The sequence below is a fragment of the Triticum dicoccoides genome, chromosome 3A, assembly GCF_002162155.2.
Source record: "Triticum dicoccoides isolate Atlit2015 ecotype Zavitan chromosome 3A, WEW_v2.0, whole genome shotgun sequence".
Taxonomy (NCBI): Eukaryota; Viridiplantae; Streptophyta; class Magnoliopsida; order Poales; family Poaceae; genus Triticum; species Triticum dicoccoides.
Genome location: NC_041384.1, coordinates 456,705,257 through 456,710,688, shown reverse-complemented (window position 1 = coordinate 456,710,688; position 5,432 = coordinate 456,705,257).

Genomic DNA, 5,432 nt, shown 5'->3' with positions numbered 1-5,432 from the left:
TAAGATGACCCAAAACTTGAAAACTTCAATCACACAAAACTCAACAAAACCTTCGTGAGATCCATTAGTGTAAGGAAAATAAATCACTACTATAAGTGTTGTATCAAACCAATTCATATTTTGTTTTTGAATTATATCTACTGTATTCCAACTTTTCTATGTCAAAAAATCATCAAAGAAAACCATAGAGCCATCAAAATAAGCACACAACACAAAGAAAACAAAATCTGTCAAAATAGAACAGTCTGTAGTAATCTGACTATTTCGAATACTTCTGTAACTCCAAAAATTCTGAAAAATTTGGACGGCCTGAGAAATTTATATATTGATCCACTACAAGTAGAATGAGTATTTTATAGCTGTCTGGTAAAAAACTAAAATTATTTTCGTGAGCGCAAAAGTTTCTGTTTTTTCAGCAAGATCAAACAACTATCACCCAAGAAGATCCTAAAGGCTTTACTTGGACAAACACTAATTAAAACATAAAAAACACAATCATAACAGTAGCATAATTGTGATAACACTCGAAAACAGGAAACAAAAAGCAAAAAATAAATTTTATTCACTGGGTTGCCTCCCGACAAGCGCTATAGTTTCACACCCTTAGCTAGGCATAAAGCAAGGATCTAAGTTTTGTCATCTTTGGTTCGAGATCCATAAGATGCGCTCATGATTGATTCATATGGTGGCCTAATTCTTATTCTAGGAAAGTGTTCCATACCCTTCCTCAAAGGAATTTGGAACTTAATATTGCCTTCTTTCATATCAATCACGGCACCGATAGTGCGTAAAAACGGTCTACCAAGAATAATTGGACAAGACGGATTGCAATCAACATCAAGAAAAATAAAATCTATGGGCACATAATTCCTATTTGCAAGAATAAGAACATAATCAATTCTTCCCATAGGCTTTTTAATAGTAGAATCCGCTAAGTGCAAATTTAAAGAGCATGATTCAAGATCGGTAAGACCAAGCACATCACATAAAGATTTCAGAATTGTAGAAACACTAGCACCCAAGTCACACAAAGCAAAACACTCATAATTTTTAATCTTGACTTTAATAGTAGTTTCCCATTCATCATGCAATTTTCTAGGAATTGATACTTATAATTCCAATTTTCTTCAAAAGCTTTCATCATAGCATCAACAATACGTTCAATAAAAACTTTATTTTGTACATAAGCATGGGGTGAATTTATCATAGATTGCAACAAAGAAATACAATCAATCAAGGAGCAACTTTCATAATTAAAGTCTTTGTAATCCAAAAGAGTGGGCACATCACTAGCTAAAGTTTTGACCTCTCCAAACCCACTTTCATCAATTTTCTCAATAAGATTTTCACCCTCCAAAATATTGGGACGCCTTCTACCTAAAGTTGACTCTTCTCCGGTCCCTTTTTCATCAATATTAACTTTACTAAACAAGGAATCAATATAAGAAACACCAATCATCTAAAGATCTTCATCACTTTTGCGAAAGAAATCACTAGAAAACTCTTTTTCTAAAAGTTCTCTTTTAGCTCTAAGCATAGCGGTTCTTTTCTTACTTTCATATATAGAAACATAAAGAGCTTTATTGATTCATCAACCATAGGCACACAAATTTTCATCTTGATATTTTCCACATCATGAGCAATTCTATCAACACTTCTAGACAAATCATCAATCTTACTCAACTTTTCTTCTATGGAAGTGTTGAAAACTTTTTGTGTATTGATAAATTCTTTAATATTATTCTCAAGATCAGAGGTGTTCCTATTATTATTATAAGATTGATTTCCATAGGAATTACCATAATTATTAGAGGAATTACTAGGAAAAGGCCTAGGATTAAAATTACCTCTACAAGCATTGTTGTTGAAATTATTTCTAGAGATAAAATTCACATCAATGGCATCACTATTTTGCTCAATCAAAGTAGACAAAGGCATATCATTAAAATCAGTAGGAGCACTTTTACTAGCAACCAATTTCATAAGAGCATCAACTTTTTCACTCAAAGAAGAAATTTCTCCAACCGAATTAACTTTTTTACTAGTAGGAGCTCTTTCGGTATGCCATTGTGAATAATTTGCCATAATATTATCAAGCAATTTGGTGGCTTCACCCAAAGTAATTTCCATAAAAGTACCACCCACGGCGGAATCTAAAATATTACGAGAAACAAAATTCAACCCTGCATAAAAATATTGTATGATCATCCAAAGATTTAACCCATGAGTTGGGCAATTCCTTAGCATCATTTTCATCCTTTCCCAAGATTGTGCAACATGCTCATGTTCAAGTTGCTTAAAATTCATGATCTGGGTTCTAAGGGAAATAATTTTTGCGGGAGGAAAATACATAGTGATAAAAGCATTTTTGCACTTATTCCAAGAATCAATACTATTGCGAGGCAAAGAAGAGAACCAAATTTTTGCAGAATCACGCAAAGAGAACGGAAATAATTTCATCTTCACCACATCAGTGTCCACATCTTTTTTCTTTTGCATATCGCATAATTCCATGAAGGTATTAAGATGGGACGCGACATCCTCATTAGGAGTACCGGAAAATTGGTCTTTCATAACAAGATTCAACAAAGCACTATTAATATCACAAGTCTCCGCACTAGTGGCGGGAGGAGCAAGCGGAGTGCCAATAAAATCATTGTCGTTTTTGAGAAATCACATAACTTTGTGTTCTCTTGAGTCATGATGACCACACAACAAGATTGCACTCAAAAACAGATCCGTAAAGAAAACAGTGAACGGAAAAAGAGGGGCGAATAAAATGGCAATTTTTTGTGAAGTGAGGAAGACAAAAATGAGGGGCAAATGGCAAATAATGTAAATTGCAAGGAAATGAGATTTGTGATTAGGAACCTGGTATATGTTGAAGATCCTCCCGGCAACGGCGCCAGAAATGCCTTTTGATGTCACTTGAAGCTACGTCGGTATTTCCCCAAAGAGGAATGGATGATGCAGCACATCGGCGATAGGTATTTCCCTCAGATATGAAACCAGGGTTATCGAACCAGTAGGACAACCAAGCAACACAACGTAATAGCCCCTGCACACAGATAACAAATCCTCACAATCCGACGTGTTAAAGGGGTTGTCAATCCCTTTCAGGTAACGGCGCCAGAAATTGGTGCGTGGCGGTAAAAAGGTTGTAAGAGATTGGATAAATAGATCGCAAATAAAATAAAGTGCAGCAAAGTATTTTTGGGTTTTTGGATTAATAGATCTGGAAATAAAAGCAAATAAAAGTAGATCGCAAAGGCAAATAATATGAGAAAGAGACTCGGGGGCCGTAGGTTTCACTAGTGGCTTCTCTCGAGAAAAATAGCAAAGCGGTGGGTGAACAAATTACTGTTGAGAAATTTATAGAACTTCAAATACTCATTACAATATCCAGGCAATGATCATTATATAGGCATCATGTCCAAGATTAGTAGATCGACTCCTGCCTGCATCTACTACTATTACTCCACACATCGATCGCTATCAAGCATGCATCTAGTGTATTAAGTTCATGGAAAAACATAGTAATGCAATAAGAACGATGACATGATGTAGACAAGATCTATCTATGTAGAGATAAACCCCATCGTTTTATCCTTAGTAGCAACGATACATACGTGTCGTTTCCCTTTCTGTCACTAGGATCAAGCACCGTAAGATCGAACCCACTACAAAGCACCTCTTCCCATTGCAAGATAAATAGATCAAGTTGGCCAAAAAAACCAAATATTGGAGAAGAAATACAAGGATATAAGAAATAATGCATAAAAAGATCAAAGAAACTCAAATACGTTCATGGATATAAAAAGATATAACTGATCATAAACTCGAAGTTCGTCAGATCCCAACAAACACACCGCAAAAGAGTTACATCATATGGATCTCCAAGAGACCATTGTATTGAGGATCAAGAGAGAGAGAGAGAGAGATGAAGCCATCTAGCTACTAACTACGGACCTGAAGGTCTACAAAGAACTACTCATGCATCATCGGAGAGCCACCAATGGAGGTGGTGAACCCCATCCGAGATGGTGTCTAGATTGTATCTAGTGGTTCTGGACTCTGTGGCGGCTGGATGAATATTTCGTCGATGCCTCTAGGGTTCTGGGATTTTTGGGGTATTTATAGAGCAAAGAGGCGGTCCGGGGGCACCCGAGGTGGGCACAACCCACCAGGGCGCGCCTGGGCCTCCTGGCACGCCGTGGTGGGTTGTGCCCCCCTCGGGGCACCCCCAGGCGCAGCTAGGGCCCCTCGTGTTCCTTCTAGCCCATAAAAAATCTCCGTAAATTTTCGTGGCATTTGGACTCCGTCTGATATTGATTTTCTGCCATGTAAAAAACCCGAAAAAAACAGAAACTGACACTTGGCACTATGTCAATAGGTTAGTACCAAAAAATGATATAAAATGATTATAAAACATCCTAGATTGATAATATAACAACATGGAACAATAAAAAATTATAGATATGTTGGAGACGTATCAGCATCCCCAAGCTTAACTCCTACTTGTCCTCGAGTAGGTAAGTGATAAAAACAGAATTTTTGATGTGGAATGTTGCCTATCATGTCATATCATATTCTTTTCTTTATAGCATGGACAATTGGACTTATATACCAAGGCCCACCAGGTGGGCACAACCCACCTAGGCACGTGAGGGAGCCCAAGCGCCCTGGTGGGTTGTGCTCACCCAGGCCCACCTCCGGTGCCCATCTTCTGGTATATAAGTCATTTAGACCTAGAGAAAATGGGGAGAGGACTTTCGGGACGAAGCGCTGCCGTCTCGAGGCGGAACTTGGGCAGGAGCACTTTTGCCCTCCGGCGGAGCGATTCCGCTGGGGGAACTTCCCTCCCGGTGGGTGAAATCATCATCATCATCACCAATAACTCTTCCATCTTGGGGAGGGCAATATCCATCAACATCTTCAACAACACCATCTCATCTTAAACCCTAGTTCATCTCTTGTGTTCAATCTTGTTACCGGAACTATAGATTGGTGCTTGTGGGTGACTAGTAGTGTTGATTACATCTTGTAGTTCATTACTTTATGGTTTATTTGGTGGAAGATTATACATTCAGATCCAATATGCTATTTAATACCCCTCTGAGTTTGAGCATGATTATCATTTGTGAGTAGTTACTTTTGTTCTTCAGGTCATGGGAGAAATCATGTTGCAAGTAATCATGTGAACTTGATATGTGTTCGATATTTTGATAGTATGTATGTTGTGATTCCCTTAGTGGTGTCATGTGAATGTAGACTACATGACACTTCACCATATTTGGGCCTAAGGGAATGCATTGTGGAGTAGTTATTAGATGATGGGTTGCGAGAGTGACAGAAGCTTAAACCCTAGTTTATGCGCTATTCTGTAAGGGTCCGATTGGATCCAAAAATTTAATGCTATGGTTAGGATTTAT